The sequence below is a fragment of the Argiope bruennichi genome, chromosome 10 (assembly GCF_947563725.1).
Source record: "Argiope bruennichi chromosome 10, qqArgBrue1.1, whole genome shotgun sequence".
NCBI classification, from domain to species: Eukaryota; Metazoa; Arthropoda; class Arachnida; order Araneae; family Araneidae; genus Argiope; species Argiope bruennichi.
This window is the reverse complement of record NC_079160.1, coordinates 89,131,222-89,154,265: the sequence shown is the minus strand read 5'-3', so window position 1 is coordinate 89,154,265 and position 23,044 is coordinate 89,131,222. Positions and strand designations below refer to the sequence as shown.

The window sequence follows — 23,044 nt, the reverse complement described above, 5'->3', positions numbered from 1 at the left end:
TTATGGTCATGTAAAGTAGTAATGTGTACTGAAACTATTGAGAAAAATTAAAAAATAATAGTAAAATTTTAGCCGATTAAAATTTTTTAAAAATTTTTACTGATATGAACATGCGGGAATAAAATTCAATAAGTAAGATTTCATACTTCAATACCATATTTATTTAAAATTTTTTTAAATAAGTATTTAAATCCAAATTCTAAAAAAAGTAAATGTTTAGATGTTATTTCAATATTGTAGTTACTTTTATAAATAATATGAATTTTTTTTTACCCTTATAGGAGTCCAAAATTTGCTTGTTGGTGAGTTAGATATTTTGTCGTTAGTAATAAAGAAGCTATCGTATTCTTTTTTGAAAATGCAATGCTATTAAAACTATATTTAAAGAGATACGCATCACAATGCTTATATAATAATCTAATTGCTTTTATACGTGATTTTTACCGAAAGTAAAATAAGACTCAAATAATAATTTGACATAATAATATGCAATTAGAATAGTGTAATAATGAAAAACCTTCAGGATTTTATTTTATTCAAGTAATATTTAAAATAAAATCTTTAAAAATTTGAAATAGCTAAATTGAAATTGAATTATTTAAAAAAAGAAATCTTTGCGAAAGCACATTAAAAATACGAGAACAGAAATAAGGCATTCAAAACTAAATTTTCTATCGATAATAATTCTATATATAGTAATCACTTTAATCTCCAATAACATCTTCAAAAATATCATTTTACCAAGTACAACAAATACCAAAATTTGTTAAATGTATTGTTCTCCATACTGATTATATAACAATGACCACGAAACAGCTTAATTTATTAATTACAGATGTTGCAAAGGATAAGAGATTTAAAAAAAAAAAAAAGGTGCACTGAATTTTATATTAATCATATTTATTGCTATTATAAAATTTTTCATTGCAAGAACATTTTTAAAAAAGAACGTAAGACTTTCGACAGAATTCTTCTGAATTCTTTTCTTTATTTCCTATTTTAGGCAAATAATTATATATATTTTCGAGGAGGTCTAAGATGGATTTCTATATTAATTTTGCAAACAATTGAATTTTTAGCTATTATTTTTATTTTTCCAAATTTAGTTTGAGATTATATTTTAAAATCACTGGAATCACTCACCCCACTTCAACAAAATTGTCCACAAAACAGAACTCTACTGAAAGCTTCATTATAATACAGATACAGAAACAGACAAAATAAAATGCAGATTTTCTACTGAAAGTTTCATTTCTCACCAAGGATTTGAAATAACTGTTATGATGTAAACCGGTGAAAACTACCAAAGTACACTAGATTCACGGGACATTTATTAGCCTAATTTAACAAAAAATAGCATTTTATATGTTTTCTTAAGTTGTTTATGATCAACCATGGAGAATTTTAATGCAATTGATCGAATCAAGTGATATCGACGCATATGAGGTGAAAATATTCCGCTTTCAGTGTAATTATGTACGTCCGAAATTAGATTTAAATTGTATATTTGTCTTTTAAAAATGCCTTCCTAAGTTTCCTGTTTTACTTGAAATTTCAATTACAAGTAGGAAACCAATTTCGTTTTTAAGTAAAATTAAATTAAATATCTTGTAGAATCAAATGATAAAGGGACTTCTATTAAACTAAGTAATGAAATTTATTAAAAAGAAGGCTCAAAAATGAAAAGCATTGCATGGAAAATTTAAATTTATAGATATGAAAGAAGAGATAAAAAAATAAAAGCATAAATGTGAGAAGCTTTTTTAAAATATCCTTCAGATTGTCAGAACATTTTAGAAATGAAAGCTTATTCTATGTTAGTTATTCTATGGCGTTAAAGATTAAAATTGATTTTAAGCTTTGATTTCATTCAAATACTAATTGCTATAATTATTCTATTACAGATCTTAAGACCTCCCTAACAGGTAAGTTCTCTTTTTCCTTATTGTTTCTGATAATATGACACTTATTTATACTATTTCGTTTCTAAAAACGAGTTTATTTGCCGTTTCGAAAACAAAATAAACAAATTATTTAGAAAAAAATATCAAGAGAAATTTAAAGATCATCTAAATAAAATTTATAGGTGAGCAATTAAAAAGGATTAGTTTCCCAAGGATGTTAAAAGTAATTGAATTGGTTACAAATGACCACTACTTATTTTGTAAACAACAATAGGGAAAAAGAATTAAAAACCATGCAGAAGGAATTTTAGTTTGTAAAAATAATAATTTTCCTTTATGAGCTGTCTTGTGTTCAGGGCAGTATCCATATTTCATGCCAAATATCCTGAAGCATGTTCACAACCATTGAAGAGCAATGAAGCGCGAAAAGAATTTAGAAATCATGTAGAAGGAATTTTTTTTTTCAGTAATAATTTTCATTTATGCTCAAGGAAATATCCATATGCCGTTCCATTTCATGCCAAACATCCTGAAGCATGTTCGCAACAATTGAAGTGAAGATTCTTAATATTATCATAATTAAAATTAGGATTTTTCAAGTCTTTTTATTATAAATCATAAGTTAATAAAAACTTATCATCAAAAGGACGTAATAATAATTGTTATTTCTTTTTCTTAGATATTATTAACACCTTCCAAGGTAAGAATTTTGTGCAGAATAATTTTTATATGGATATCACCCTGGCAATTACATTTATTTGATTTCATAGTAAAATTTATGATAATTTCCTAGTATTTTAAAAACCAAACATTTAAAGGCTGTTTCAGCAGAAATCATTACAAGCGCACATCCATTATATTCAAAAGTGTAAAGGTAAAGGAGAAAGAATCTTAAAACTTATCGCTGTAAAACTGAAGTGTCAAAAGTACAGAGTATAAACAATATGATTCAATGTAAATAAATATAAGATATATGGCAAAAAGAATTGGTAAGTAATTGAATGAAAAAATTAGATATATGGTAAATATATATTGAGAAATTTACTCTCAAAAGCGTACAGCGTATGAAAAACATAACCCAATGTAAATAAATGCAATATTTACATTGGGTTATAGAAAATAATGTTTATATATAGAAAAAAAATGTTTAATATTTATTAGAAAATTTTCTGTAAAAGTACAGAATTTGAACCGTTTATACAATTAAGGACCATATAAATCCAAATAATGGTATAAACGAAACATTTTTAGAATAATAAGCATAATCATTTAAGGTATGAAAGTAATTTGGAAATTAAATCCTTTAACATATTCTAGAAATAGATGAGGATTGGGGCATCATTTTTAAGATGCTGTTCGCAAAGAGTGATATATCTAATTAGAAGTTTATGTTGTAATTAATAGTCTTCTCCGGAAAAAAAAGCCTTAATTTTCTTAACACTCGCATTTAAACCCTTTTATTTTTTATGTTAACTACTAAAATTTGTTTGGAATATAAGAAAGCTTATACTTCAAACGAAAGCATGTAGTATAAGTTCCTTATAAGCTAGGAATAATATCTAATCACTAACTTACTCTTAACATCTATTTTAATCACTAGAAATTCTTTTTACAATTCACTAAGAAATAATTTTATATTTTTAATACGATATAAAATATGAAATATCTATATAGTATGCACATATTATACACGTATCTTTTTTCAATGTTTATACATTAAAATAAAACGCATAAAGAAATACGAATTCTAATATTAATATAATTCTTTCAAACTTTCAGATTTGGGAGAGGATCTTACAAGTAAGTTAAACAGAAATGATAATGATTCTAATATTTTTGGATTTTATTTAATGTCGCAGCATATTCTTTGCTGTCATTATTGATGTTTTTCCTGATATTCATCGTCATTTTAATTATCAAGCTGCAGTTCTGATTTCTTTGTTTGATACATATAAATTAATTTGATATCAAAATTTGTGTGCGGAATGTATACATGTAATTTGAGTTAACCTGTTCAGAGCTGTTGAATTATTCATCCGAGGTTTATGAGATTTGGTAAGCTTTTTAATACAAAAGATGTGAAAGACATTTAGCTAAAAAATTATTTACAAGAATTGCCACTAAAAAGATGTTCTATGGCAAAATGACAATTAGCATGCCAGCGTTCGCACACAGTGAAAAAATTACAACTCACTACAGGAATAAAAAGATGTAACAAAACATTTACCTGTTTCATGTCTTCTCCAATTAAAATATCACGCAATTTAAAAAAAATAACACTTTAATTATGGATTATATTAAATTATATTATTATATTATGTTATGTATTATAGATATGTTATTTTATGTATTCTCTTCAGCAATTTTCTGAAAGTTTCTAGCTTTGAAAAACATTTGAAGAGATATAACATTTGCAAGTTAATTGCAATGAATATAAGGAAATTCTAATAAAAAGAGTTTCGATTATTCGTCCTATAAGAGAATTAATCTTGATTCTTCATTAATTTTTGGGCAATAGACAACATTCAAACTTAATGGGTAGCATTCATCTCTTAGAAATAGCATCAGATCAGCTGGGGGTATTTATTTATTTTCGAAAATTATGTACTATTGCATGTATAGATTGATACTCAAGGTCAGAAATTGTTATCAACTAACTTTTCTGCAATTATAACACGCTTGCTTGCGATAACATTGATATGAATGGTTTTGGAACCTTCTATAAACTCTCATGAAACACGTTGTCATCCGGTTGATTCAGTTAAGGCTTACAATTACCTCATTTAGGACGAAGGAAATACTGAAGTTATTCTTCAAATTACATTCCACTTTCAGAGGGTTATGATATGGTGTAGATTCACTGCATTTTTGCAGAATTTATTCTGGGTCTGTTTTTTTTCTAACACCAAGAAACATAGTGACATTTTATATAACTAGAAAGCTTTATGCCTCTCTTCTACAGAATAACATTGTTGCATTAAACAAGCTCGTGAATGCCTTGCGCTTTGACATTGTTTGGAGCTTCATGTAGGTTGGAGCTCCTTTACGCATTGCCATTAAAAAATGTCCGCAAGAAATAGTAGAACGTGCAGTCGGTCACCATTTTCGTCATTTGTAGTCAGCAAGATCGCTAGACTTAAATCCCTGAGATTTTTGGCTCTAAGAACTGGGTTAGGCTTTAAAAGTATTGGTCGTGTTAACTCAAAAACCTTGCCAATTTAAGAATAGTTTTTTCTGTGGTGCCCAGAAAATTTACAAGAATTTGCTATAAAAGTTGAACATGTTGTTTTGAGATTTCTTGTTTTTATTCTATTGCGCAGTTTTATCAAATCACTGTAATAATTGTCCAATAATAGGTCATTTTTGCAATTGAAATATTTTTACTAAACGTTCTTTGCATTTCTTCAATAAGAAAATTTCATGAATTTCATTTGAGTAGTTATGAAAGCATGCATCTCTGAATGGGATTAATTTTAATTACCTATATCCAGTACTGATACCACCTCTATGTTATACTGGGAGCTTTTTCGTAAAAGGAGAATTGTGTAGTCAAAAAAATTGTTGAAATTATTTAATAAGTCGATTGAGAATAGAAAAATAAGAGTATTAAAACAATAAGCAGTTATAAGTATATTGTATTTCATAACTATTTAACTATTTCATATTTAACAACTAACATACTAACAACTCATAATAAGCTAAGTCAAAAGTCTCTATCGAATGCAACTAAATTTTGATATCAAAAACAAAAACATTGTATTTATTTCAATGTAAAGGCATATTTCTTAAAATATCAAGAATTTTTGCTATTGTTCAAAATAAATAAGGTACAAGAATTTTAAAATATTTATTTTCAAACTCCATTGTGAAAAACTGATAAACTGCTCCAAATTCATCACCAATTGCAACGATTTCCATTTTAGTAGAAAACCCTTGTATATACTGTATATGTACGTATGTATATATAAATTAGATATGGCCTCAGAGAGAAGTAATTCTTGATTTATAGAAGAGTAAAATAATTTAAAAGCTGAAAAGTTTTGAATAAAAAAAATAATATTAAGAAAGAATGAGCATAGATAGTTTTAAAATTCCATAGCAGAATGAAAATGTCTTAAACTACATTTTACGATTATTTCAACTTTTGTACTTTTTTTTAGTTACATAAAGATGAAATTTCAGAATTAATTTTTCAATCATTATTTAATGAGCTATGAAATTTTGAAATTCATATATTTTTAGCACATACCTGATGACAATACATAATTTTAATATAAAATATTTGAATGTAATTATCAGCTAATACTCAATTAAATTAATTTTTTATTTCCATTCGGTGCTGCCCCAAAATGTGAATGTTGAGAAATAATAGGATTCAGAATTAAAAAGTAGAAAATAATTGACATAAAAATTCCACTGCGCACAAAGAGAAATATGCTTTAAAAGTTGTTTGAAAATTTATTCAAAAATATTTTCTCTAACAGCAATTAAAAAAGTTATGTTTTCTTATAGAAAAACTATTTATTTACTAATGATAAAAATGTATTTTAAAGAAATAAATAAAGAATTAACGAATAATTTTACTCCTCTGAATAAGAGAAATAACGATTGTAATGAAAATCAAAACTTTGTTGTTTGGTTTCGAGTTCAGTGTTTATGCTTTCCTTTTTAAATATCAGTTAGCTCTTAAAAAAATATCCCATTTTGATATGGCTCCCTGCTCTTTTTCAGGTGCCCTCAAAGTACAAATGGGTAAGCATAATACTTGGATACTTGTATGGAAATACTTTGATATTAATTATTTTGATTACAAATATGGTTCAAAAATTAAACATTCATTATGTGTATAAAATAAGTGTTCTTCACATGAAGTCAAATATATTAAAAATTCTGATGACAAATTGCCAGCTCCAGGAATACAAAGAATTCAAAGGATGATTTTTAAGAAAAAAGACTAATTAGATAGTGTTTCAAAAACAGCAATATAAAAATTGAAATCTGTAAGTCACAAAATAATTAATATTTTATTCTAGAAATAGTACAATTCTATACACTTACATTAAAATTAAAATAAGATTATGTATTTCTGCAGAATTAATGGATGCATTTTTATATAGAAACATATCGTTTAAATAAAATATTCAAACAATATTCACCTCCACTTTTATTCCTTACATATTAAATCTCTAGAATTTTTACTGCCAAAAAAGTTTTAAGTGATAGAGAAATAATTTTAATAATAATAATTAAAATTCCTGGTAGAATATTTTTTACAGTTGATTATTTTTTGAAAAAAAAAAACACTTATTTTTTTAAATACACATTAAAGTTAAAAAAAAAAAACATAAATCATCTGCATCATATGTCCAATTAATTAAAATCGTTTGTTAGATTGAGCAACGGCTTTTCAAATATGAGAAATATTTTGATTCGTAAATTTACATCGGCTTCCATTTTAAAACATCAAGTATAGTATTTTATACGTTGCACAATTTTACCGCCATTTGTTCCCTCACATATGGTATCAATACCAAACCGATTTAGTTTCGTTATTTTATGTCTTTAACGTAATTTTATGTATTTTTTAATAGCTTGTTCCATTTCAGATTTATGTGGATTACTAATGATTATAACTGCTTTCGGAACAGAACAGTTCCTTTATTTCAATATAAAAACAGTACCATTGATTTACATAGTCATTTTAGACAATTATTTATGATCCAAAAAATCATCTAGCGTTCTCTACATATTAAAAATAAATAAAAAAGCTCTCTCTCTCAAAAAAAAAACAAAAAAAAAAAATCAGCTCTCCAACTTCAACCATGGTCTGATTTCTTCAATTTCTAACTAAATATGTTACCAATAGGCTGCCGACCGCCTACCTCTTTCTAAATTCGAGAGAGATCTCAAAATCACTACACCCCTGTGCATTTACTACAAAATATTTAGTAGAGTTTTCCAGACACAAATATATAACTATTTTATGAATTTTTGAATTATATGAAAATCCATAGGTACGATACTAATATTTACTTGCCACTTATCTATCTCACTTTTTGGGAAAAATATTAAAACACCACTGTGCATTTGCTATCGGAAGAAACTTTGAGAATCACATCTAGTGTAACAATTTTCATTTCTTGAGATATGTATCATGATTCCCAGATACATCATAAATGGTCCCCCCCCCCCAACTTCATTGAGCAGGTATATTTTAAAACAGTATTTTCATTTGTTACGATAAAATATATTTCACCAAAGTTAATCAACATAATACTGTATTGATATTATCAATATCGTGAAAGAACAGTTAATTGCTGATGACGATTAATTTTAATAAAATTATTATAGTAAACGCTAACTTAACCTATTTCCTCTCTAAGGATACAGTGGAATATTTTGTTTCCTTCATTAAAACAATGTAAGGATTGTTAGTGTTTCACTATAACATATAATTGATGATAAATACGAGGGAGAATCAAAAAGAAAAAAGACATTTCAGAAAAGGTATATTTATTCTAATGATAAAAAAAACTGAAACATACATTATCAACAACAACGTTTCACAAGTGTTTTTTATCTGTAACCAATTTTGTACTACATTAATGATTTCTTCATCGGTTGCAAATCTTCTTCCCTTTAGGGCTTTCTTCAATGATCCAAATATATGAAAATCGTTTGGAGTCAAATTTGAACTTCATAGCGGGTTTTTTAACACTTCGAATCCAAACTCTTTTATTTTTTTAGTTATGTTGGACAGAATGTGACCGAGCGTTATCTTACAGAAAGATAACAAATTTTCACAGTTTTCCACAACGTTTGGATGTGATTGTTTGCATTTGTTAAATAATTTCTGCAAACAAAAAACGAATCATTGCCCCCATTTTCTGCTTGGTGCAGATCGACAATGAAACTGCCATATTTTACTGTCTGCTACACTCCAACGACTAACGCCGGAATAAGAGTGACACGTTGCATAGCAGTGTTGCCTTCTACACTAATTCAGCACTGGATATTAGAAGAGCTACCATACCTTGTAAAGAGAAATTGAAAAAGTTCTCTTACTTTTTGACTTATCTTAGTAAATGTAAACAAGTGTTTCTTGATAGCAATGATGTGGTGATTCGTTTCTAACTTACTCTGATAAATTATGCTTAAATCATATGAAATATTAAAGGCTTACTTTACGGCCCAAATTTTAAAAGAATTAATGTTACAATATCCGTTAAATCTAGGTGAAATTCCAAAAATGCCATACATGTGTGCACTGTTTACTTAGAATATATTAAAATGCTCTTTCCTCAAATTTTTCGCATTAATTTACGTAGATTCTGTAAACTTCATCAATGTAAATGTCTTCAAAAATGATAGCAGATAATAAAATCGCTAAAGTTTAAGCGTTTCAATATAATTTGAGTACACTGTTTATGAAAAGTTGCTTTTTTAATATATATCAAAACTATATATATAAAATAATTTTTTTAAAAATCTTTTTGTAGGTGGCATGATGACTGACCTCAGTAAGTAAAATAGCGCTTCATTTTTATTTTCTCTTAACAAAAGTATATTTATATAACAAGTTACTTATTTATATAACAGCTTACAAGCTTTTTTATATAACAAGTATATAAAAAGAAAGCATTGTAATCGCAGAAAAAATTAGAAAGCGAGACTTTGATGAATCACCACGTTTCTGACCTCCTAGTATCCGAAATATACGTTTCTAGAATTATATCTGTTGCTGTGTTTGCCTGTGAATACTATAACCCATAAATGCTTTGAGTTAGGTATGGAATTTGACATGTGGTTATCACATAAAATATGTAACTTTTAGAAAAAGATGCGAACAAAATCCTTTTGGAAAGTGTCTGTATATCCGGCTGTCTAGTACAAAACTTAATGAGCTAAGTAGATGAAATTCAGTTCATGGATTTTGCAACTATAATGTAGACTCGTTATAAAAATTTAGAACAAAGTTCTTGAAAAGACTGTCAGTATGCACGTAAACGCGATAATTCAAAAACTTAAAATATTAGATTTCATTCATGATTTTACCATCTAAGGTTTAATCTATTTTGAACTAAATCTGTCGAAGAATTGACTGTCCATCTTTACTTCTGCATGCATGTAAGCGCATTAATTAAAAAAAACGCAGGGATTCAAATAAATGAAACTTGATATGCGATCTTGAGACTGGAATTATAGTTCTGTAACAAATTTTAATTTTAATCTGCCGAAAAAAATCCATCAAAACACATACTTGGTTTTCTTGTATTTAAGTACTGACCACATGTCACTTAAGTATTGATCATTGAAATTTTAATAGGCTCTTCCATAACTATTATTAGCCAGTGTCATGAAATTAATACACAAGCATAGGATTTATTTTTTGTATTATACTTCGAAGCACACAACTCAAGTGTGAAAACTTTGAAAATAAAAATTTGAGCACCCGTGCCGTTCACGACCTAGTCAAGGTTCATGATTTAATGCGAGGGGAAAGGGTTTATATCTTTATTAGAAAGCATGAGAGAAAATTTCTGTGAGACCACTCACACTGGTTTATTGAACTAGAATTTTCTAGCAAATGTCTACGAATTTAAAATTATTATCCGCTTCATTATATTAATTCATTTATTTATATACTTGAGATTCGAATATATTATTTTTACGTTGTAAATTATAATCTTTTTTGTTTCATTAATTTTTTCGAATGTTTATAAAATGTTTAGAATAAAATGAGAAATATTGAAAAATCAAATATAAATAATGATTGTTCAAACACGTATTATTCATTAAGCCAATGAATGTAATTATAAGCTTAATTAATACATTAAGCTAATGAAGCTTAATGCGATTATATGTTTAATTATTACATTAAGCTAATGAAAATAATCTTCTATTTGCAGGTGGACTCTTAGGTGGATTAAGTAAGTTTCCCTTTCCAAGAGTTTTAATTTCTATTTCTATAAATGAGGACTTAAATGTAATAATTCGCATTTAATTTAATTTAAATATTTTTTTAATATTATATTTTATTGAAATATACTATATTTTTACAGATTTGGGTAAGAAAATCTTTTGATTATTCTACTTCTTATAGACATTTTTTATTATCATATTAACTCTTTTGTGTCTCATATAAAGTCGAAAAATTTAATCTAATTTAAAACGTTCTTGGCATTTTTTTCCTAGCAAAAGGATTAATACTGAAATGAATAGATTTTAATAGATCGAATACACTAGACACTTAAACTGGGATAAAAGGCATAAAAAATAATTCACTGTTTTTAATTTAATTTAAGTCAATATTTTATAATTACTTATCACATGCTGTAGTTTAATGTTTAAAAAAATTATAAAAGAAAAAGAAAATCTAAGAAACACATTTTTAAAGATGATTCATTTAATGTCTAATTTCACTATAAGAAATATAAAACCATGTATACATTGCAAAAGATGAAGAAATGCACTTTTGAAATAAGTAAAGAATTAGTGTAGTGCATTTTTAAGTTAGAAACTTTTTTTATTCATCGTATTAAAAAGCGAGATTTTCAAAATGTCATATATGAAAACACAAATGAGATAGAATATCCAAGAAATTTTAAAAATTATTGTTTTAATTATAAAAGTAGAATATTGCATTAACGAAACATAGGATGAAATATTAATAAATGAAAATTAAATCAGATAAAGAAACCATTTTTGATTGAATTATGCTCTTTATCACAATAATATTTTATTCTGAAATCTATATATTTTCTTTTTTACAGATGGCCTTATAGGTAAAAAAACAATTGTGTAATGCTTTCTCCTTCCAGAAAATTTTATTTATAGTAGTTTTCTTTTTCTTTTGGCAAAAGTCAAAAATTACTTATTTCGGCATTCCCATATTATTCTTTTTTACAGATGGCCTTAAAGGTAAAAAAGAAATTGTTTAATGCTTTCTCCTTCCAGAAAATTTTATTTATAGTAGTTTTCTTTTTCTTTTGGCAAAAGTCAAAAATTATTATTTTAACCCATATTATTCGAGATATGATTAACATGTTGATCATCATTTAAACATCGAAGTCAAAAACAATTGTCGAAATTTTGATTGTTATACCATTATACCATTTAAACGATTTTAAAAAGAATATCTAATAATTTCAAGTTATGCGTGTAGCTTAAAAAATAAAAGACAGAATGTTTGTGACCATTTTCTAGAACATAGATTATTTTTCCCATCGATTTTCTCTTTTACTGTCTTAAACGGTAGGAAGTATGTAATTTTGTAACGGTAACGGTATGTAATTTTGTAGTACCTAAAGACCCAAATATGCATTTGAAACTCCTCCATCTATTTTATTGAATCCAAAATCTTATAAAAATCAACATATAACATTTTTTTTTTGTTCTTGAGTGTGAAAGAATTGCAGCCATAAAATATTGGACAAAGATTGTTATTTTTTCTCTGAGTATCATCCATCTTCTTTTATTACAAGATTTCGCAGACAACCTGTATAAGATAAACTAAGATTTTTATTTTTTAACTTAAAAACAGTATCCGAAAAACATTCCCTTTTCACTGAATATTTTAAACCAAAACACAGGAAAAAAAATAGATTTAAATTAAATGTATGATGTCTACATTGATTTAAAAAGTTTCCAGAATAAAAAAATACCAAAAATTCGTATGTAAAACTAAGATAAATTAACATAACTATAATTTTGAACAAAATAATTTTTTTCAAGAAAGTTGTATTTCTATATCAGTCATAAAATTTATTTTTTTGTATTGATTTCTTATGCCGCGCCAACTTTGTTTTTATAGGTCTCTTCAGTGGTAAGAAAATATTTCTTTCATTTCTTTTTAAACAATATTTTAGATTCAAAGTTTAGATTCAATCCATTTTTGTTTTAATAAAGAGCGAGCTTACTTAAACTATTGCATATTAAAGTTACTTTGATGTTTGGAATTTGAATTAAAAATGTAAAAGGCACTGAAATATATCTTAACTGCCGAGCTAACTCGTCAGGAATATTGACATTTCTTGCTTTCCCATTATCAAAATGGAGAGCATTTATATACAATTTCACTTCATTATTTTGTTATTGATAAACATGAATTAAATAGAATCGCTCTACTACAAATTATTGTATTTGCAAATTAGGAAGTGTATATGCAACTAATTAAAAATTTACATTTCAATTAATGCCTAATGAAAGGAAATTTAGTCTTTAACATTAAAAAAAGCATACTATTGCAGGCTTTGAAATAGTTTGAATTTCACAATGTAAATGATGTGAGAGATTGAAAATGAAATCAAATTTGAAAATTTATTAATATTAAACAAAATATTGTACGGAAATAAAATTAGAATAAATTTGAAAGTTTCAATGTAGCGCAAAAATCAATTTTGTAGCGATTATCTTAGAAAAATTAGCTGAAAAGCAAAATACTTGTTTCATTTTCAATTAATTGTATTTTAATTAAGTTTTGAAATTTTGAATTCAAGTTGCCTTTTTCTAGAAATGAAGGTCATTACAAAATTTCATCATGATAGAACAAAAATTTTAGATTCGTGTTAAAAACATGGATAAATATTCATCTCTCCCTCTATATGTATTTATTTCATCGAAAGTTTTTGATTAATTCCTGATTATAAAAATATCAGCTACGGGTATTGGCTATAAATAGAGGCAGCAGAAAACTTAAATTCAAGAAATATTCAAAATTCAAAACATCTGAGTTTAGATTCTGAATTATTTCCATCTAATTTTATTTTTAATCATGTTATGCAAAACGATTATAGCAAGAAACTCAATCTGCTTTTTTTCAAAATTATTCCAGTGGGTGTTCAATTTATCGATACATTCCGTATAATCAATTATGGGTTAAAAGGCGAACTCAAGATAATCAAAATGTATGCTGAAAAATAAAAATATTGCCACAGGATAGTTAGAAATTTGTGATGTATGACTTTAATTTTGTGGCTATTACATCAAAATGTTGTATGTCATAGAGCTCATATAGCACACTTGTCATAAAGCACATAAAGTTTTGTGCAACATCTAGAAATGCAAACGATATGCAACATGTCTGTAAATAAAGCAATAATCACATAATATTTAAGCAGATGTAAGTGTAAAAGTGTTTTAAATCAATAAAATATTTTGGCAAATTTAATTTGCTGCATTTTGAAACGGAGCTAACAATATCGTTTGACAATAAATACCATGAAAAACAAACTTTATATTTTTAAAAATTTAAGTGGAATATTATCCAAATGGAAATACTTCTATTTCAAAAAAGCAAATTTAATATTTACTGAAAAGGTTTTCTTACTTCTGCAGAACTTTTTATGGCTAGAATGGATTTTATTTCATAGTGAAAAACCAATATGCGATATTCTACCGAATTAAAATTATTAAAAAAATTTTGTGTGTTTTTTTTTGCAGGTATCTTAGATCAACTCAAAAATTCTGGTAAGATTTCCCCCTTTATATTACGATAAAATAGGATATAACTATAAAGATAATTAATTTTTAGTTTTAAGGTTCTAAAAATCAATTTTATGAAAGAATACTTTTGGAAAATATGTTTTAAAAAACACCAAAATTTGTTTACGTTTTTAATTAGCTTTTATTCTAATTAATTTTGAAAACTTGATTATGTAAACATTACTCCCCTTTCAATTTGCTTAAACTATTTTATATCTCTTTTTATACTTGTGTGATATACTTTGAAAAATGCTTTTTTTAAACGGTGCTTTCAATTTTGCCCTGTTTCTTTTTAGATATTGGCAGTAAGTGAAAATATTTTAATCTCGTTTCTTTGACATATTTTACCTTTTGTAATTAACAATATATTTATTATATATTGATTTATTAACATATTTCTGTTGATTGAAACCATCTAATTAGAATTTTCTTTAAAAAATTTAAAGAAACCTTTCTTATACTTCTCTGAAAATTACTTTCATTTTTTTTTATAGCTGATATATTTTTTTTGAAAAATCTCAATGTTAAATGATTATTTTTTACAAATATTTTTGTCTAAGGCCTTTTCTTCATCAGAAAAATTAGCGTTTGAAGTTTGAAAAATCAAAATTGTTTTAAAAAGGCACAGTTATTAAAATGAAATAGCAAGCCAAAGAGGCGAATCATTACAGCTATTCTTGCAATAATTACATGATGCAGGCTATTCTTGCAATGATTACAAGATGCATGCTATTCTTACAATGTTTAGGATGGACACCGATATTAACAGTGGCACTTGGAACTCAGAAGCTGTTCTAAACGCCATTTAAAACGCCACTCAAAAATATTATGAAAATGTTCGTCCTCCACAGCAGTCATGTGCAACATATCATATTCAGAATTATACTATTTCTACAAATTTTATGATTTATTTTTTTAATTTCTCCATTCTTGGGGTGTTTTAGCAGTATATTGCATCTAAAATTGCCTTATTTAATAAAAAAAAATTCGAAATTTCATGCCATTTAACATGATTTAACTTTGACAAGTGCAATTTTAATATGCTATTTTCTAATTCAAAATACAGCGCACTGTCGACAAGGATGTGGCAATGATAACTACATTAGTAGAATCGCGATTCATGCGATTTCTTTATAAATATTTAAGCTATGCAATATACAGAATGGTTATAATTAAAATGACGTTATGCAGGTTTATTTGAGACAGTTCTGGTTGAAACTTGATATATACGTCAGTTAATTTGACAAATGGAAAAAGGAAGTCTGCAATAAAAATTAATAATTCAAATTTTGACCACTAGAGGAAAAGATGATGCATAAAGAATACAAAACATAAATTTGCAAATCATATCATTTGCACAGTGCATCATTCCTAGAGGAAAAGATGATGCATAAAGAGCACAAAACATAAATTTGCAAACCATATCATTTGCACAGTGCATCATTCCTAGAGGAAAAGATGATGCATAAAGAATACAAAACATAAATTTGCAAATCATATCATTTGCACAGTGCATCATTCCTAGAGGAAAAGAAACTAGAGGAAAAGATGATGCATAAAGAATACAAAACATAAATTTGCAAATCATATCATTTGCACAGTGCATCATTCCTAGAGGAAAAGAAACTAGAGGAAAAGATGATGCATAAAGAATACAAAACATAAATTTGCAAATCATATCATTTGCACAGTGCATCATTCCTAGAGGAAAAGAAACTAGAGGAAAAGATGATGCATAAAGAGCACAAAACATAAATTTGCAAACCATATCATTTGCACAGTGCATCATTCCTAGAGGAAAAGAAACTAGAGGAAAAGATGATGCATAAAGAATACAAAACATAAATTTGCAAATCATATCATTTGCACAGTGCATCATTCCTAGAGGAAAAGAAACTAGAGGAAAAGATGATGCATAAAGAATACAAAACATAAATTTGCAAATCATATCATTTGCACAGTGCATCATTCCTAGAGGAAAAGATGATGCATAAAGAACACAAAACATAAATTTGCAAACCATATCATTTGCACAGTGCATCATTCCTAGAGGAAAAGAAACTAGAGGAAAAGATGATGCATAAAGAATACAAAACATAAATTTGAAAATCATATCATTTGCACAATGCATCATTCCAAAGCATGCTTAACAGCAGTGCAAAATGTTGTTTGTGGAATTCCAACTATATGGTTTGTTATTTTTGCTTTTAAATCGATGGGAGTCCATTTGTTTTTTTCCATAGATATGATCTTTTAGAATTTACTGCAACCAAAAATAGCAAATATTCTGGTCTGGAGAGCAAGGTGGTCAATCATTCTGAAAATAGGTTGAAATTACTGTACCAAATGGGGCTGATTTCAATGAACTACTTCCACTAGAGCTACATTGATCTGAGCAGGATCACTGTAATTATAACCCCCCTGCACTTGCAAAGTACAAAAACATTTGAAGAATCGGAGCAAACCATCGACCAAGATGATCAGGATCCACTGCATTGGTGACATTACAAAATGTCATTCTTAATTTTAAGCTTTGGCTGCCACTTTCAATGGCATAACTGAGGGTGACAAATTTAACGAGAAAATTGCAATGCAATTTTCAACAATTTATTTAGATGTGAAAGTTTTTGAGGCTGAAATGTCACTTGGCTAAGTCGCTTTAGTATCTTTTTAATTCGCATACGCATCAACGAAAAATTTTCTGTTTCTTCACAAAATTTTTTACTAGAATAATTTGTAGGGTTCTAATTATTTTGCTCACTAAGCAAATTTAGAAAACTTTAATTCCTTTCAGGGGCAGCTACATAAAACTATATAAAATATTTTTAAAAAATTCGATTTTGATTGCATATTTGATTCAATTATGAAATTTAAATTATACTATTGTTTTCTTATGATATATCTTTTCATATTCACAGACCTTTTGATGGGTAAGGATATATTTCTATAATATTTCTTGAGAAATCTTTTAGATATATATAAAATCGGTATTATTTATTTCAATATAGTATGTATATATTAAAGCTATTTCAAAGTTCTAAATTAGGTTTATTAATTTTTTGTTAAGAACTTTTTAATAACTAACTCCTTAACTTTCTAATCAAGTCTTGCTTATTAATAAAGCATAATTACAATTTGTCATTTAGTTGTACTGCATATACAGTGTTACTCAAAATTAACCTCTGGCTTTGAAATGAAATACCCTATCAAAAATTTATAAGATATCGATACGAATGCATGCAAGTTGAAAGGATATTGAAGGAAATTGCTTAATATCATTTCTATTCTTTTTCAAGAGTGCTTTCAAACCGGAGATCTTATTTTTATTGTTAAGAGAGTTAGTTTCATTGGTAAAAAACCAACCCTATTTTTACAGAATTAGTGTTACACAATATCATGTATTAAAAAAATTTTTCGTCGATAAGAAAAAAAAATCGAATAATCTTATTTATCCCAAAAATATTATTATTTATAAATTTTAAATCTAAACGAACGTAATTTTATCTGACGATATTTTGAGCTAGGTTTTTTCCTCTGGAAGTTGCAAATTTACCTTGGAAATAAAACGAGACTGAAGATAAACAGACAGTATTATCTCTGAAAGATTCCATTCTAAAATAATTGCCCATCATCATTAAACATTCAATAAATATTCTTTTTACTTTCTTTCCAATAATAAATGATTCAATGTTTATTTATACTCAAATCTGTATTTTATTTAAAACTTTTACTGCATTTGTCAAAGACGAATAATCCAATGAATTTGTCCTGGAAAGTCTGATACTTTGTTACAAATAGAGGCTAATAACTGAATGGAATAATACAGAAATTGAGCTAAAATACACATTACAGTTTTGAGTAAGGGAATTTAGTGACCTACCGAACTGGTTCAATCTTCAAATGTAAATTCTATGAATTAACATTTTAATCTACCGTATATAGATTACATTTAAAACAATTAATGAACGATTAATTTCGTTGATTACATTCTTTAAAACTCTAAAATTTTAAATAAAATAGGTCGTATAAAAATACTGCAAGTTAAGAAAATATATTTAAGCATTTACAGAAAATATTTGCTTTATCTACATCTTACATAAAAGTTGAGGCTATATTTGGTAATAAATATAAATTATATGCCATAATTGTACATTAAATTCATTTAAATAAAATGTGATGGTTTTCCTTTTGCAGAGTTTGCGAGTCAATTGGATCTTGGTGGTAAGATATTCATCATACTCTGATGATCATTTCTCTCTCTCTCTCTCTATATATATATATATATATATAAATATCACCATTATTTGATGATAAATAAAAAAAAACTCTGAGAACTCCATCTTATATAAACTTGTGAATTTACTGATAGCTGTAAATAATAATATCAATATCTATAAAAAAATTTAGCATTCAATATATCAACAAAATAGATACTGATCAATTCTAATCGACTCTAATACTGAAATTGACTGAAATTTTTTGAAAGAAAGAAACAAAATTAACTTAAATCCTCATTCCCTCCCCAAAAATTTTCTTTAGGCAAAAAAAAATAAGTAATTTGTTCCAAAACTTCAGGAGTTGAAATGCCATCAAATATTAAAGAAATCTGATGGGGATGATGAAACTAACCGTTCTCATTGTTTGAAATACGTTTGGAAAGTAATAGTTTCATCTCAGCATTAATATTTGATATGCAATTTGAAGAATTTATTCCCCTAACTTAGTAATGAAATATTTGAAATAATGAAATAGACTTCAAATTATGGGATATATTTTGTTTTAAAATTAAGTTAGCCTCCTAGAGTATAATATCTTTTTGATTCACTTCTAATGATGTTTAATTATGATTCTGCGACCTTTAAAACTCAGAGAAAATTATCTTATCTCATTAATTATGCAGGAAGCTTAATAAATCGAAAAAAAAAAAAAAAAAACTCGAGGGAAACACGGTGGCATAAAATTTCGGCTAAACAAGGGTGTATTCTCTGAATCACCTTGAGACAATAAAAAGCATATGCAAAAGATCAATCGGATTACATGTTTAACTTATGCTGCACTACACTGTATTAGGTTTACAGGGTAAAAAATTATTGTCGGAACATATTCAAAAATACACGATTTATTTTTAATATTTGCTTTAGAAATTACAACCTCTGCTTTGAAACCTCTGGTGTGCCCTCAGGTATCTCATAAAATGATGATTTAAGATGTTCCAAAAGGAAGGAACCAATCGGATTGTAATCTGGAGAGCGTGGGGGCCACACAGCAATATTGTTGCTTCATATGCTTGCATGAAATATCATGAACGAATAAATCTATGCATTCGGTTATTAACTTGCATTTATATTCATTTTATTGAAAACATTTAAATTTATTTTCGAGCTTCCATCGTTTTCATTAAATGTGCTTTATGATATCATTTCCTAATAAAATCTACTTACAGCTCTTAAAATAATTCGTCAAAATCATCAAATACATTGTATTGTTTAGCAGCGCAATAATTTTTTGTAAATAATTGTATATCATCAAACAAGGAAGAACTAATTCAAAGTAATATTTTGAAGTATAACCGATTTTAAAGGAAAAATAATTACACATTTTTTATTCCTTTGTCCCAAACAAAATTATTTTGTACAGACTTGAAATTATTTCAATTTCCTCTTATCAATTTCAAGCACTTTAACAAAAATTTTGAATTCGATAGCCATAAACAGATATTTGATGAAATACCGTACTACATTTGGATATATATAATTACATTCAACTGTAATTCGCTAATTTGAATATTTACAATTTTTCTATCAGTTTATTTTAGAAGTATTCATACCTTGTTGATAATTTAATACAAAATTTTGATGCTTTTTTTTCTATTTATATGTTTTCAGTATTTCCTAAATTTTGCAGAAATATTTTTTTCTTGAAAATTATAAAATGATTTTCCTTTCAATGATATTAAAACGGAATATAAAATTGTATTTTCATTTTTAAGAAATAGCTTCATTATCATTTAAAGGGTTTTATAATACATTTTTCAAAATTTAATTTTTTGTATGTTATTTTTCAGATTTGCAAAATTTGTTAGGAAGTTTCGGAAGTAAGTAAACATTCTACAGTTATTTCGAAAATTTCTAATACCTGTCTACGTTATTCCGAAAATTTCTGATATCTTAAGCTAAAAATATTCAGCTTAAAATGAAATAAAAAAGAGCATTTCTGCCAATACACCAATGAATTCTTCTCAGAATTCCTTGGTGTATGAAATAACGTACATACATTTTTGAAATCTGACTTATTATGTAAAATATATCTTTAAAGAAAATTTTTGAAAATTAAAAATAACACAGCTTATTTACAAATTGAGACCCGTATGGTTTGAACAAACGTTTCATTATCTCTTAGAAATGTATGTGACAAAGAGGTATATTATGGAAGATATCGTAGAAATGTAGTTCTACATTTTGTTCTAATAGAGCAAAAATCTGCAGTTTTGCCTACTAAGAGTTTTATAAAAAAATTATAAGCTTTTTAGATTTTTAAATTATTATTCTTGGTTTCAAAAGCAGCAATGTGCTCAAATTTATATTTTTCATTGTAAAGGAATGCATTTTAGAAATCAGAACAATATCATATAATTTTAGAAATAAGAAAACTATCAAAAACTAAGTATTTTAACATTGTTTGAAAAAGGTTTTGTCAATAAATCGGTTTGTAATAAAACGAACAATAAAGAAAATGTTTATAATAAAATTTATATTTAGTTTAGCAATGAAATATTTGATTAAAAATATTGCATTTTATTGATATTTGCTTTACTTTTCCAGACATTGGTAAGAAAATTATTTGATCTGACTACTTTCTACAATTTTTTAAAATTATTGTGACTTTTAATGAAGCTTAAAATAAAATTAAAATGTTTTCTCTTATTTTAAAATTTCTTCTCTCAAAAGTAGACTCTTAATAACTAAAATAGCTCTTTTAATTCTTGTTTTAATTGACATCAATTAGCATTTTTTTTTTAGTTTTCCCACTTCATTCAATGATTAAGTTGCATTTTAAAACAGTTGGTCCTTTAAATAGAAAACATTATGAAGGCACTTTGTTTAACATATTAATCGAAATAATCTGCTATATTACAGCATTAATATACAGTTTATCTATTATTACTTAACTCAGTTTTACCATTGTGAAATTAGGTCCGAGATGGCGTTACATGATATTGCCAGTATGAAAGTAGATAATAAAAAGTTTTAATAGTTAGTTATAAAGAAATGTATTTTTAATCTAAAATCACGTTTTTTCAGGAAAGGCATGTATATAGACAAACATAAAAAGCAAAACCTTATCTAAATATATAATTTGATCCAAATACCTAGAGCCATTTCTGAGATACACGAAATAAACTTATATATACAAGAATTGTTCGTTTAAAGATACAATTATACATCATTATGTGCAATTGCATTATATATCATGTATGAAAAATTGCTTTTATAGCTGCATAGAAAGATATACATTTTCGAAAATATAACAAAGGGAATCGCTAATTTATCATCTTTTCCAAATAAAGTGTTCTGTATGATGTACAATAAATTGCGACTATTTCGATCTTTAAAAGGCAAGGCATTTAAATAAGTTTTACGAACTCGAAATTCTTAAAACAATATTTGATTTTAAATTACATAACTACACTCAGTTATATTTCCCTAATTTGATTATTTGTAATTTATTCATCATTTTTTGAAAAGTATACATACATTATTTATAATAAGGCATTTTATACTGATGATTTCATTCCATATAAATGCTTTTTAATATTTTCTAAATTTTAAGGGGATGGATTTTTTTTTGAGAATTACAATTTGAATTTCCTTTTATCATAAAGGAAGCGAATAGGAAAAAAATCAGCTTCGTTTTTAAGAAAAATATATTCATTAAAATTCAAAGAATTTTATGATACAATATTTTAAAATTAATTTATTAACGTATAATAACATAATAACATATAACATTTGAAATCATTTTTCAGATTTTTCAGGTCTTCTCGATGGTCTTAAAGGTAGGTAAACAAATTCGAAACATATAAAGCTGAAATTTGATTTAAACACATCTTAAGTAATAATTCCTTATGGAATTACACAAAATAGCAGTATTGACTTGTAGCGGAATCCTGAATAGTTCAAATAAATTTCGTTCTACCACTTTTTACTATTAGATAGAAATTATTGTGATAAAAATTTCTCTGATAGAAATTTCTTTATTTTAATTTTTTAAGAAAGTTATAATTTTTTTAGGTTTTCAAATTAATATTTAGATTTTTCAGCTGTAATAAGCAGCAGTTAGCTGTCAGCTGTGATTTTTCAGAGCCAGGAAAATTGCTTTAGAAATGAAATTATTTTTGCCTACTTTAAAAAGCTATTTAACTTATTTTCCTTCATATTCTAAGCCAACTTTTGTCAGTAAATCGGTTAATAAGAAAATGAAACATACCTAAAAACTGTAATTGTAAGAAGCAGTACAGTCTAAAATTAATATAGGATTAAGGTGCAATTAAGTCTAAAAATTAGTATAGGATTAAAGAACAATACAGTCGGAAATTAATATAGGATTAAGGAACAATATAGCCTAATATTAGCATAGGATTAAGGAACAATGCAGTC

At 26.4% G+C, this 23,044-nt stretch overlaps 1 protein-coding gene and 1 long non-coding RNA gene across 2 annotated transcripts in view; both read left to right on the top strand.

Moving 5' to 3' along the window:
• Window positions 1-23,044, top strand: part of LOC129987646 (uncharacterized) — a 90,117-nt gene that overhangs the window by 30,579 nt on the left and 36,494 nt on the right. The window lies entirely within an intron of this gene.
• On the top strand, window positions 281-10,839 carry LOC129988332 (uncharacterized). The gene is made up of 7 exons (XR_008785640.1): window positions 281-302; window positions 1,905-1,925; window positions 2,584-2,604; window positions 3,684-3,704; window positions 6,636-6,656; window positions 9,404-9,424; window positions 10,814-10,839. It is a non-coding gene; the product is annotated as an uncharacterized LOC129988332 (long non-coding RNA).